General features: G+C 38.0%; 1 protein-coding gene across 1 annotated transcript in view; it reads left to right on the top strand.

The window, feature by feature from the left end:
- The window catches only part of dph1.L (diphthamide biosynthesis 1 L homeolog), a 176510-nt gene that overhangs the window by 87495 nt on the left and 73690 nt on the right, over positions 1 to 15325 (top strand). The window lies entirely within an intron of this gene.

Here is a 15325-nt window from a genome sequence, read left to right as displayed (position 1 = left end):
ATGCCTGTGTGCAGGTCAAAAAAGCCATATTTACCACAATGAAAAGACCGCACCGATCAGGTCTTGAAAAAAAGTGAAAAAATATTTATTCATGTTACGACTTCTCACTTGCGCCGTCTTCAGGACTAGAAAAGTTGAATAAATATTTTTTCACTTTTTTTCAAGACCTGATTGATGCAGTCTTTTCATTGTCTTTTCATTGTGTGTGTGTATGTATATATATATATATATATATATATATATATATATATATATATATACATACATACATACATACATACATACATACATACATACATACATACATACATACATACATACATACATACATACATACATACATACATACATATATATATATATATATATATATATATATATATATATATATATATACACACACCTTGGGTCTTGATAAAGGTCATGGGTCTTAGGTTTAGACTAAGACCCAATATATACGTTACAGAGGAGTTTCATGACCATATAAAAGCACCTTTTCCAATTCTAGGGTTCCTTTAGAAGACTCTCTGGTTACGTAAGAGCCAGAGGGCAGAAACTATAAAAACAAATCTGTTGGTAAATTTCAAAAAAGCACCACCAAAAAACAAAACAAAGCTGAATACAATTATTAAAGCTTGTATTAGTTTCGATCAGGACGCAGAAGCTTAATATCGGACATTAATCACTGCTGGCTGAGAGGAGCTGGCCCTGAGTTAAGGCCCAGCTCTCCTCCTTGCCGGTGTCATAAAGAGACTTTCTAATGCTTCATTTAAAAGCTCTCCTCTCCAATTCATCAAAGACCCGCAGATTGGCTCGGGAGACAGCAGGCAAATTACTTCTACTTCAGTTCCGCTAACCTTGGCCACGCCAAAAGGGCCATTGCTGGTCTGAACCTGCATTAGCTGTGAAGGTTACATCCATCATAAGTAATGTGTGTGTGTTTGTGTACAAATGTATACTTTGTGTCCCTGACTGGAGGAGTTTATGCATTTACTGTGCCTTTTTATAGTAAGGTTAATCTTCATTATTTTAACCCTGCAGATACCAATTGTCTAGTATTTACTTTCAATATTAAGAATTTCTTTCTAAGGATAATTTGTATGAAGTGTTGTTGTGGCCTAGGGGCTCTTTCTTTTTTTAGTCAGGGTGACATGCCTTTGGGTTGCACAGGAGGGCTTGAAAAATTATCTGAAAATAAAGTGATGCTTGTTTTTGCATTGCCTTAAAGCTTTGGTGTTTATTCATATAAGTCTGCCCATCATGTGTTAGATATGCATTTATTAACAGGGTCATATGATAACAGGTACCAATCAGATTAGCATTGGTCTGCATTATAAACTTTATTGTTATATAATACACAAGAGCCATGAACATCCTGTAAATTATATCCGTATAAATGTTGCTTAATGATGTCATTGGTTATAATTGGAGCCTAGTGATGTAATTTCTGTCACATTTCTCACTGAAACTTAGTATATTCAATAAAGTAGGGATGCACCGAATACAGGTTTCGGTTCGTGATTCAGGCAGTAATCGGAACCGAATCCTAATTTCCAAATTAGGGGTAGGAAGGGAAATCATGTAACTTTTTGTCACAAAACAAGGAAGTAAAAAATATATTTTCCACTTATTCCCTTCCCGTCAATAATTTGCATATGCAAATTAGGATTTGGTTTGGATACAGGGATTCGACCGAATCCCAAATAGTAGTAGTAGTACCCCCTGATGCAAAATATGCGGATATTAGAAGGGGGTACTTTATTCACTATATTATATACTGTCAGCTTTTTATGCTTCTTCTTAGTTCAAGTAATTAGGTGTCTGCTGCTACTTGTTTTAAATGGCAGGGCAAACAGGACATATACTGCATTCAGCAGCTGTTATATTTAGAAATAACATAAATAAAGCTTAATTTTTACGGGAAAATATTTTAGAATTTTTTTTCGAGTTTATATGCCCTTTAAAAGAGAAGCAAAGTAATCTTGCACTTGGGGTGCCAAATGTTAGGCATCCCAAGGGATTGTATTTACTTAATAATGGTTGGAGGGCACACCAAAATTTTCAAAAAGTGATAAGAGGTGCAGAAACAAATGTTACCCCTACTGCAGGTAACCTGTATCAATATTAAATGTCTGTATGTTCGCACACTCAACACAAAAATACAATTTAGAGAGAGAGTGGTTTGAAAAAATAGTTTTTACTTTACTTTTATACAGAAAAAAGCATTTTGCATAGAAAACACCATACAAGGCAAAATTTATACAATGTTAAAAAACCACTCATTAGTAATACATAGCAAACAAGGAACAAGCAAGGAGCGGATACACCTACCAGGAAAATGAGAATGGCCCCAACGTTTCGGCACCAAGGCCTTTGTCAAGGGGATTCTGATGTTTACCAGGTTTAATGGAGGTATATATACCCTAATCAATTACTATCTGGGCGCTTCGTTAATGCGCGTCCTACACTTCCGGGTATGTGACGTCACTTCCGCCTACGTCACTTCCGCCGACATATTGTCTGACTTGGTGACGCGGCGCTATATTCTCATTGATACAACCCGCATTCAAACAGGAAGCACGTGTATCTGTTTATCTCGTTACTAGGCAACACCTGCCGCATATAGCGCTATTGTTTACATCAGCCCAACAGATACCTTAATGTAGCGACCCAGAAAATCAACGGATCCTGGACAATATCGTTCGATATATTTCATAAACATATGTCTTATATGGCTCAAAAAGGTGCTATAGTGCAATATTAAATCACAAACAATGTGCAGTTAAAAATCATATGACCAATATTAAAGATATATACACAGTCATGTGACGTTTCCCTATCATTTCTTATCACATGATATATCTAATAACCATGCACTTAAGTGGATTTAAAAATAGTCTACAATTAATAATATGCTATAATACATAGACCCATCATATGTGTAATTTAAAGTGACAACGTGCTCAACATCGTGTGTAATATCGTACCAAATTCTACCTCATAATTCATATGGTGGCCATGTTCAAGAATATCTTAGTGAATACAGAATATAAATAACAACATCAAAATATTTATATAAATTGTTTGTGATTTAATATTGCACTATAGCACCTTTTTGAGCCATATAAGACATATGTTTATGAAATATATCGAACGATATTGTCCAGGATCCGTTGATTTTCTGGGTCGCTACATTAAGGTATCTGTTGGGCTGATGTAAACAATAGTGCTATATGCGGCAGGTGTTGCCTAGTAACGAGATAAACAGATACACGTGCTTCCTGTTTGAATGCGGGTTGTATCAATGAGAATATAGCGCCGCGTCACCAAGTCAGACGATATGTCGGCGGAAGTGACGTAGGCGGAAGTGACGTCACATACCCGGAAGTGTAGGACACGCATTAACGAAGCGCCCAGATAGTAATTGATTAGGGTATATATACCTCCATTAAACCTGGTAAACATCAGAATCCCCATTATTACTAATGAGTGGTTTTTTAACATTGTATAAATTTTGCCTTGTATGGTGTTTTCTATGCAAAATGCTTTTTTCTGTATAAAAGTAAAGTAAAAACTATTTTTTCAAACCACTCTCTCTCTAAATTGTATTTTTGTGTTGAGTGTGCGAACATACAGACATTTAATTTAGGATTGTATTTACTTACCTGAAATCCCAGGCCAGTGCTCCTATCAGCGGAAAACAGCTCTGGCCCGGGTTTATACCAGTGAGCACTACGGATCGATCCTCTTCCGGCTAAGTAAATACAATCACTTGGGGGTACCTAAAATTTGGCACCCCCAAGTGCATAAAGCCTTTCCTTCTACTTTATGAGTGACCAAAAATCAAAATCAGCAGTACAGTGAAGAAAATCCAGTAGCACACTGATGAACAGAGCAATGGTAATTTATTCACAAATGGCAAAGTTTCAGGCCCCGCTGGGCCCTTTATTAAAGGAACAGTAATGTCAGAAAATAAGTGTTTTAAATTAATGGAAATATAATGAAGTGTTTAATGAAGCTCTGTCTGTCTAATGGTGTTATCTGTTATCCATTAGTTAACCTGTGCCATGTAGCCGTTTTTCAATTTCCGCCATTGCTAGTTTATATGAACTAAAGTAGTGTTTCTGAAGCAAACTGACCGGTTTTACCTGTGCAGGGCAATAGGGATGGGCGAAACTGAGCCATTTCGTTGCGCCAAAAATTCGCCGCTGCGAAATTTTTTTGACACACGTCTTTTTTTTTTTTTTTGACCCAAGCCGCCATACAAGTCTATGGGTGTTATTTCCATGGCGAAACAAGGCGAAAGCATTTGCCCATCCCTACAGGGCAACACTACATGGTATTTTCATTACTTTAAAACACTTACATTTTTTGGTGTTACTGTTCCTTTAAGCCAAGCATGTCACCCATACAGTATTCCATATAAAAAGTGAGTGGGAGGTGGGATTTGTCTATGATATAGTCTGTGATTCAATCCAGGTGTCCCTGATGCCTATGTGCTGCATCAAATGTCCATTTTAAATGCATGTAAACAAACAAGGATGAATGTGATTATAAATGTAAATCTGACATTATAACATAACTGTCAATCTGATGTACATGAGACATATAGTAGACACATTCCGCTCATTGCACTCAACACTCTCTCGGTAATAATAAAATACTACCTCGTACTTGATCCAAATTAACATGCCCATGAAACATTGCCCTTTGTGCATATGTATATGGGATGAATAAATCACTGTAAAGGTGGCCATAGCCGTTACAATTACAATCAGGAAAAGATCTTTCCAGGAGAGATTGATCGTTTCAATACACACATGTAGAGCTGAATCGTCAGATATACAGGTAAAAGCAATAGAATTCTACCTGATTCAGAAGATTCAAACTAACAATGGCCGATGTTCGGGTGCCTTCAAAAGTTGACATTCTCTTTAAAAAAAATCCACAGAATAACAAATTAGATTACAAATATGCTATGTAATGATTCAGGTCAGTTAACTATTGTCTCTACTTACAGTTCTATGACCCACATTAGGGAAAGTCTGTAAATTAATTTTATAAGCTATAAAGTCTTGTGATACTACATGTTGTTCTGCTATGAATAGAATGTTCTTATGTGCTGTTTGTCATTTGCAGTATAAATCAGGATTTACTTGTGTAAATTATCACATGTAAATTCTAATTAAAAATAGACAGGTCTTCTTAATATATGCATGGAGATATATATATATATATATATATATATATATATATATATATATATATATATATATAATCCTTCTAATTTAAGATTTTGTTAATATTTAAATGTGTTTCATAACCTTTTTCCTTATTCTGTGTCAACTGTAAAATGCTACAACCTCTTCCACCGTGGCACCTGTTTATTGAAATACTCTGCCACCAAGAACTCCATTTTGACACCCTGTTGGAGAAATCAAATGTGTTTTAGAGTGATCGAAATCTGTTGTTTTCCATGGAATGTTTTTTTTTCTTTCAGATATTCTATGTAACAGTGGTAAGGGATACTTGTATTTGCACTATGATGCTGAGAGATTAGACTTAAAATGCAGAATGTTTTAAAACCAAATTGGATAACATGCTCCTCCTGGAAAAAATGACCAGCTTACGTATGGCCTCCCAGAAACAATTCTACAAAGTCTGGACACCGTGGATGGCGTACCGGAACGTTTTGCCCACTTAACGGCGCATTTTTTCCTTCAACCCACACCGGTAGGGATGACATAACCTCTCTTATAATGTAACCTTATCTTCAGAGTGACCACCTCTTACCCGCCTTGATGTTTCATTTGCTATGTCCTCTACCCTCTTAATGATATGTCCACCACTATGACAGTACTCAAAAAGGTTTGAATCAAAACTGTTTATTGTACGGTTCGGATGGCAATGTGTAAGTATTATGTGTCTAAGCAGTTCTGTAGGCTGGGATACTCCCAGTGACTACAAATCTAGAACCACGTTTGTGTACAATTCTTTTCTTTGTCTTTTTATCTGCAAATAAAACTTTAATAAAAAAAAATGCAGAATGTTGTGGGGTGTCCTGTAAGTAGTAAGGACTATTTGTGCCCACATAGAAAAGAAGAAGAGGTGCAGCATAGGGATGCACCGAATCCAGGATTTGCATATGCAAATTAGGTGTGTGGAGGGAAATCGCGTGACTTTTTGTCACAAAACAAGGAAGTAAAAAATGTTTTCCCCTTCCCACCACTAATTTGCATATGCAAATTCGGATTTGGTTTGGTAATCTGACGAATCTTTCGCGGGGGGTTCGGCCGAATCCAAAATAGTGGATTCAGTGCATCCCTAATATAAAGGCTTTACATGTAGTGCAAATTGAAATTTTTGGACACAAATCACCATTATTTTATGCATGCTTTTTATCCTTCATTCCAGCATAATTGCGCTAGTAATTAGGCAAAAAGCTGACTCACACCCAGCCCTGATCCGTCCTCTCTTGACCAGCACCCAATCCGACCTGGCGATTCATCGTTATTTATATGCCCATCTGTGACATCACTAGAGGGCTGGGGCAGGCAGACGGCAGTTTATAAAACCAACAATAGGCAGCCACCGTAGGAATCTTGAGACACCGATTGCCTGCGACCCGCTTATTTTTAGCAAAGATGTTTTTAGATGTATACTTTCTCTTTAATTGTTCACTGGCTCTTCATATATGGAATTATATTGACATTAAGCTTGCAGCAGTGAATAATAATAGGTACCACTATTGCATATGGAGTATTCTGCTTTTATAGCTACTTCTAGATTCTATTTAGGACAAGATCTTCCTATGAATAAACTTAGCTTAAAGGATTGAAAGTTCATCGGATGCTATAGCACTGCTAAATGTTTCTTGAGGTCACAATTATCACCTTTCGTTACATGGAAATATTTGCAGCCTCGGTGTGTGGAGGGGGTGTAGATCTTGTTCTGCCAGAAACCACACGTTCTCACCTTGTAGAGGCACCTCCAACTTTATTTCAAGCCTCCTGGAAAATGTAGCTAGCTAGAGTATTTGTTCTCTCTCTGTTCTGGCACTTTATTATACAGGCAGTTTGCCAAAGGGCAATCGGTTGGAGTAAAATATTTGCTTGTATTGTGTGTGTGTATATATGTATCTCTCTCTAAAGTAAAGTATTACACACATCATAGTGTTCCAACGTTTCAGTCCCTCTTGGGAAAGGTCCCAAGAGGGACCAAAACTTTGGAACACTGTGATGTTTGTAAAATAAAAAGACACTTGTTTCACTAAGGGAAGTGCTGGCCCAGGAATGCTTTATTCCAAACTTTGATTATGTGATTGAGAATTGGCCGTGCACCCCTGAGATTGCTTGATTGGAGTCCGGATACTGAAGATTTCAGCAGGATTTGGATTCGGCCCGAATCCTTCTGCCCGGCCAATCCGAATCCAAATTTGCATATGCAAATTAGGGGTGGGGAGGGAAATCACGTGACTTTTTGTCACAAAACAAGGAAGTAAAAATGTTTTCCCCTTCCCACCCCTAATTTGCATATGCTAATTAGGATTCAGATTCGGTTCGGTATTCGGCCGAATCTTTCACAAAGGATTTGGGGGGCCGAATCCAAAATAGTGGATTCGGTGCATCCCTAATATATACATATATATAGATATGCAGGTACTGATCTATGGTTATGAAAAAAATAGGCATTTTTACCACTCTTTTTGTAACTGTGGAAGGAGTACAAGGCTGCGCATGGATCTACATAAGTGGAAATGAATTTATAAAGGCAAGAAGTGGATTATTAGATCATAAAAAGAGAACAGGGGGCAGCAGGCCATTCAGCATCATTATTTGACCTTCCTGCCCCTGTGAGGCTTATCAAATGGTTTATAGATGGACCAGCAGCATAACCTTTCAAGATGTTTTCATGTGCTTATATTTATTTTCTACCTGTATTGATCTTACCCTGATAGCCAACATATCCTTAAAAGGTTGTGCACCTCTACTGTGAGATCTGTCTTTGATCATTTGAAATATATGGATAGCACAGCTCTGCTTGTTAACTAGTAACACTTAAAGGAAAAAAGGGATTCACTTACAATATATTGTGCTTTATGGGTTATGGGCTAGAATAACTTAAAGGGGCAGATTTTTTTAAAGGGGACCCCATCAGAAAAATTTAAATATGCCAAGGTTAAGTTAGCCTTTGGGTCCCACTAGACTAAACTGTTTGGCTGGTGCAGTGCCCATTGTATTCCACGGCTTTGAATGGAAACTAAGCAAATGTGGCAGATGAGTTCCACGGTCCTTGCATTGAATGAAGCCCAAGAGGTTTACTAAAACTACTATACGTTCTCCCCAGCACTTCTGAACCAGTCATTCTGATTCTGATGGAGCCAGCACTGGGAATGTTCTATAATCTCTCTAGTAATATAGACCTTAGGTGATAAATGAACAGCGCTTAACAGATTTATTAACTGAATGTTTTAAAGCTATCCCTATCATCAGTCAGTTATTTTAGAAGAGCCAGCGTGGAATTGACAAGGTGTTCTATAATCCCTGACTGTTTTGCAGCTTAATGAGGGCTTCATGACCCATAGATTTCCCTTTAGATAACATTACCCGACCTCCTCATTATTGCAGACCATTAAAAAATTCTTGTTTTGAAGAGCTGCAAAGTCTGCATTTCACTGTTGTAGTATGCATAATTTTTATTCTGCTTTATTGGAGAAGGTTGAGCTTTATAGTGATAGACCAGCTTGGTTTTCAAGGCCTAGCTATCGACAAACTCGGTAAAACACAGAAACCAGAATAATTAACTGCGCACCAGTGTGTTCTATATCTCAGTTGTTATTCTTTCTAACCTTTACTTGTTATCGATATCATTATCTGCCACCATTTCATTTCAGCATTGCCTCTTTATTTTACTCCTAAGTTGCCCACTATAATGTCGCAGATGTGAATAATATGGTGCCTTGTAGGTGCGCTCCAGCTGTTTTATCTGTGGTTCACTTCCTATTGGTGGGATCTTTATCGAAAGACTTGTTTAAGAATAATTTAATAATGCTAAACAATATTTCCTGATTTTCATATATAAAAAAGGTTAACAATGTAAATTATATATAGCACCCAGCAAAAGTGCAAAGTATAACATTCAGGACCTTTTTAGCTAGGGGCCGTCTTCGGACAGACCGTGAATGTTGTTGGATTGTGATGTTTTGTGACATATAAATACACACTGACTTGCTGCCCATCACAATCTGTGTGGTATGCTTGTGAATAGGTTAGTTGGATAGTGGGGCAGTGCTAGTGGTGTACCGGGAGGTGCAATCCCAAGCAGCAAGTTTTTTTAAGTAATTTTTTTTCCTTTGTTATCTTTATGACCCAAGTAGACCAGGAGGCATCATTTCCTATGGGAACAGGTCTGGACTGGAGTAAAAATAGGCCCTGGCATTCCAAGTACACAGAGGCCCAAATGGTCCTCCACCAGCTCACTAAATAGCGACTGTCTATGGGAGCTTAAAGCAGCCCTTCTGGCATTTGCCAGAACCCACAGATTGCCAGTCCGGGCCTGTATGGGAGTATCTTTGTCGGGAATCAACAAAATCCCCAATTGCTTGCTTGTTGCTCTTCAGCTGTTCTTGAACATTATGCCAGCTTCATGAATGGCAACATCATTGAATCATGTAAACAGCCAGATTTTCAAAGTTCTCATTCAGTCATTTGAGGGCTACATCATATACTTCAAGGGTGGCCATTATCCTTACTCCCCCTGTCCTCCTATTCAGCAGAAACATGAAGGGGCAGATTTATCAAGATTTATTCAAGCTATTTTTGTGTACTTCGACTAGGCAATAGTCCGAATTCGATTCAAATTTGAAAAAAATTTGAAAATTCGAATATCGAAATTTATCATGTACTGTCTTTTTAAAACTTTGACTTTGACTATTCGCCATCTAAAACCTGCCGAATTGCTGTTTTAGCCAACGGGGGACCTCCTAGAACCTATATGGAGTCAATTGGTGGACTTTGAAAAAATCTACGTTTTTTTTTTGTTTTTTTTTGTTGAAAATATTTCGAATCAAATTCGATCTTACTTAGATTCAAACAATCTAATACAGCCTATTCACCCGCCAAATCAAAAACTTTTTATTTCTTTTTTTAATAGTTTTTTTTTTTAATTTGAATTTCGAAGTTATGGGAGATCAAAAAAACTCCCATTACTTTGAAATTCGACCCTTGATAAATCTGCCCCGGAATGTCCAATCACATTGCAGCAGATTTATGGGGTTACATCCAGCTCTGGACTACATATTTGCATCTTGGGGGCCTATACTGACTCGTATAATCCATAAAAATCCTCTTATTTATTTTGAAGACGGGATGGCAGTTTTATAGAGTAGTAAAAGCAAAAGTTTTCTTCTAAGGCCTTACTGTCATGAATGCTCCCCCATATATTTTCTTCAGCACTGTTTCCCGAATGCTGGTTTCATCTAAACGTACCTAAGCGTTTGTGTCATTTCCGATAACGGCCATGTCTTGTGTACAGGAGTTCATGTCTCATTAAATTCATTGATGGGCATAAGTTGCGTCACGGCTAAGTGCTCCCCACTTTACTTTAACTCTTACATATGTCGCTGATTGCGTCTCTGTACTCTCACATGACCTGTGCCGTTGCACCCTCCTTTTCCCTTACACGCGCACACACACACACACCGCAGGTCTCTGGAAACCTTTTAGCAAAATTGTTGCCTTAAAACTTGTAATAAAACTTAATGGTCTGTCCTTAGTGTGAAATGAGGAAAAGGGGAATGGCAGTTCCTTCTGTGAATTGCTGGAGCAGGGACAGGCAGCTGATACTCGGCATACTGAGGGACTTCTGGAGAAAGAAAAATAGCTTACTCCTTGGAGTCTTTAACCTACTCACTGCCAATGTTGCACACAAAGATATTACTGAGGGACTTCTGGAGAAAGAAAAATAGCTTACTCCTTGGAGTCTTTAACCTACTCACTGCCAATGGTGCACACAAAGATATTACTGAGGGACTTCTGGAGAAAGAAAAATAGCTTACTCCTTGGAGTCTTTAACCTACTCACTGCCAATGGTGCACACAAAGATATTACGTATCTGTTACCACTAGTTTGCAAGTCTTCTCTGGCTCTGTTGGGTATGGCTCAATAGCTACAAATGTCTCATTTTCTGGCCACTTTTTTTTCCCTCTGAAAGCTAAAATATATTCAACTTCTCTGCATGTCACCAACCTCATGAGCTTGGGATAGCTTTGATTAGCACAGCAATGATTTAATAGAACCTGGAGAAAAATAGTAGTGTATATACCAGGGACAGCCACTAGCATAATAGATGAGTTGTAAAAAAGTAATTATAAAAAAACGAAAATGAATTATTAAAAAGGGGTCAGCTCTGTGATGACTAATATATTAAAGCCATGCATACCTATGATGAGCGGCAGCTTCATTTAAAAAAACTTTGACCATTGAGATTTTTTTTTAATTAACATATTTTGGAAAGTTGCTTAGAATTAGATTTTATTTCACTGTGCAAAAAAAAAAAAGGAATTTGTGGGCGGAGGACCCGTTATACCATGTATTAAAATCATAATGGAGGTATACAGGTATGGGAACTGTTATCCAGAATGATCGGGACCTGAGGTTTTCCTGATAAGGGGTTTCTCTTTAATTTGGATCGTCATACCTTAAGTCTACTAACAATTAATTGAAACCTGATATAAATCCAGTAGGATTGTTTTGCCTGCAATAAGGATTAATTATATCTTAGTTGGGATCAAGTACAAGGTACTGTTTTATTTTAACAGAGAAAAAGGAAATGCTTTTTAAATATTTTAAGTATGTAATTAAAATGTAGTCTATAGGAGATAGCCTTCCTGTTATTCTGACCTTTCTGGATAACTGATCCTGTAGCTGATTTCTTAGTTATCAAACTAGGAAACCCTGAAGGATTTCAAGTACTGTAGATTCATATTTTCCCCATTTATTAGAAGAGGAAATGAATTTGCTGTGTCAGTTTGTTAGCATGTGTTTAACTGCTTTGAATTGCAGTTGTTTCTGTCTATGGGTCGTAGTTCTTGCTGCTGCTCATCAGCACCACTGAGCACTATCACCTTTACAAAGCCTTGCTGGGAGAAAGGATGCAGACAATTATTTCCTACACTGAGCAAATTATTTTAGCACAAATCTAAAACACAAATCAGCCTCTTAATGCAGCATTGGTTCCGGAAACGTTAGCCTGTAGTTCTGTTCTTTGTACCCTGTCTGTGAGTGGTTCATATTTCTTAGGAAGGGTGGGCACTATTATAGGATTCACCAGTCTATGCATATTTAAATTTCGCCAGTACTACACCTAGTGCAGTATAATGATACTTCAACGCAGAACAGATCCCTATTGGCCCTAGGAATAAAGCCTTATTATTTCCATGGGGATTACAAAGCCAATGTGTTGTCTTAGCATTTGCAGGAAAGATTTTGAGGACACCACTGATATGGTTTAGTTGGAAAGCTCTAAACAACAAAACAGTATTGTGTTTGCAGTTTGTCAAACGGACGATGTTTAACTTGGATTGTTTGACATAGAGGATTATAACCGCTCAGCCCTGGGAGCTCATGTTGACAGATTTATAAGAGGAAAATGATATTGAAATAATTTGTAGTGCAATGTTCTAGCAGCTCAGTGCAGCAGTCTGAAGGTTTCAAGTAATATGTGATACCTGCCGGGAACAGCCATGCTATGTCTTTCCTCATGGATAATAAAAGGAAAGTGTATTTGGTGTGTTACATTTCTTTTAGCTGAATTGCTGATGTTTGTGCAGCTGGATATCAGTCAAGAAGAGGACTGGCCCGACATTTGTATTTCGGTGTGTTTTATAATTGCAGGATTTCTCTCTCTAAATCATTTTGTACAGCTTTATAAATATGCCCTTTACTGTCACCAATGTATGATTGTAAGTGTACACACAGATGCCTTGATTATGCCACTGCCTTATTATTTCTTACTACAGGTATAGGATCTGTTATTGGGAAACCCGTTATCCAGAGAGCTCCGAATTATGGAAAGGTTGTCTCCTATAGACTCCATTTTATCCAAATAATCCAAATTTATTTTTTCTCTGTAATAATTAAACAGTACCTTGTACTTCATCCAAACTAAGGTATAATTAACCTTACTGGAGGCAAAAGAAGCCTATTGGATGTATTTAAGGTTTACGTGATTTTCTAGTAGAATTACGGAAAGTTTTGTTACCTGGAAAACCCCAGGTCACAAGCATTGTGGATAACAGGTTTCATACTTGTATTTGCCTTCTATGTATTGTAGCCAGTGTCTGAGCTTCTGACATTTGGCTTTTAAAGTTACTAGGAGTGGCATTTTTGCTGTCCCTGGTAACTAGTGGGGTGCTGCCGCCTGAGGAGACATTCTCAACTCAATTCATGTTTGCACATCGCCCCTGTTGCCAGTGGGGTAACAGGTTTACTAAAATGAATATACTTGTGGGATTTAAAGGATTTAGGCCAGTGCCTACTTTACATGCAGATGGAGCAGTTAGTTAATGGTTATAATGCAATTGAACAGTGGTAGTAGTACACATACAGACTGTATGCTGAATGATGCATAATGAGTGCCCTAAATTTGCTCCCACAGGATAGCAGTGAGTTATTCACCCCCTTATTTATGCCCAACCGTGAGAAAGATTTCTGGCATAAATGCAATTTGCAGGAAATTGTGCTTCTCCAGCAGACTTCTGTATTGAAATCTGCTTCTCAAATGAGCAAACTGATTTCTTTATATTTAATTTTGAAATATGACATGGGGCTGGACATATTGTTTCCCAGCTGCTCGAGTCATGTGATGTGCTCTAATAAACTTCAGTCACTCTTTACTGCTGTACTGCAAGTTGGAATGATATCACACCCTCCCTTCCCCCCAGCAACAACAGAACAATGGGAAGGTAACCAGCAGCTCCTAACACAAGATAACAGCTGCCTGGTAGATCTAAGAACAGCACTCAATAATAAAATCCAGGTCCCACTGTGACACATTCAGTTACATTGAGTAGGAGGAAAAACAGCCTGCCAGAAAGCAGTTCCATCCTAAAGTGCTGGCTCTTTCTGAAAGCACATGACCAGGCAAAACAACCTGTGATGGCTGCCTACACACCAATATTACAACTAAAAATACACTTGCTGGTTCAGGAATGACATTTTACATTGTAGAGTGAATTATTTGCAGTGTAAACTGTAATTTAGAAATAAAAACTACATCATAAAAATCATGACAGAATCCCTTTAAAATGTGAGTAATGTTCTGTTTTTGGCCAAAGAAACGTTTGCTGCTAAGGCGGCTAATGTCTGCGCACGTATATATGAGATAAGGGGCAGAGCACTGCTCTTGTCACTTAACGGAATTGTTAATCCGACCCAGAACACCAAGTCAGCTTATTAGTTAAGTAAAGGAGCAAACTGTCATTGTTATTCAAGTCAAAATGAAGGGAGCTTATTCTAAATATACAGCAGTGCCCCTTATTAGATGCTGCATGACTATCTCCTGCCAGCACTCACCTTAGAACTGGGCTTTAAACCTAAAGATCTTGGTGTGTTTTTTTTCTGAAGCCCATTGTCTTTCCCGTTTTCTTTCCTACTTGAATCCCAGTTCCTTGGATCTACGACTTGTTTTGATCACGGTAGGCCAAGAGCTGACACAACAAAGCAAGTTTTCTGAATGAACAAAACATAGAATCACTTTCAAAGTGACCTGCGTTGGCTGTAGACTCATGTAGTGCAGCAAATAATTAGCTTGTTCCTATGAATATGTGTGCGTATGTACACAGACCTTGCATATAGAGTAGCATAAGGTATATTTTGATCATCGGAGACCTTCTTACCAGCAGCTGGGCCCATTCCCAGCCTTTCTCAGCGGATAAAATAGGACCCTATTGTAGTTGTGGCAGTGTCTATGTTCCCAGTGGGCTAATAATTGAGGTCCCTTTGTGCAAGCTCTGTAGTATAGGTCACCATGGTTGCTGGTGGTGGACTGGGTAAATGGACTTAGTTAAAAAAAAGAAACAATTCATTTTGATTAATTAATATACCCTGTTACCCATGTAAAATCACTTCTAGTTTCAAAGTTGCTAATCATTTTTATGCAATTGTAAAGCTAAGTGTAAAATTGTAGCATACAAATGGGGATATGTAATAAAAGGCACTATGTTTGCCCAGGGGCAGTAACAGCCAATCAGCAGGTAGCGTTTACTAGTCACCTGTTTAAATGCAAGAATGTTATTGGTTGTCATGGGTTACTGCTCCTGGGCAAA

This window comes from Xenopus laevis, chromosome 2L, assembly GCF_017654675.1.
Source record: "Xenopus laevis strain J_2021 chromosome 2L, Xenopus_laevis_v10.1, whole genome shotgun sequence".
NCBI lineage: Eukaryota > Metazoa > Chordata > Amphibia > Anura > Pipidae > Xenopus > Xenopus laevis.
Note: the sequence above shows the minus strand (reverse complement) of the source record. Positions and strands in the feature narration are given on the sequence as shown.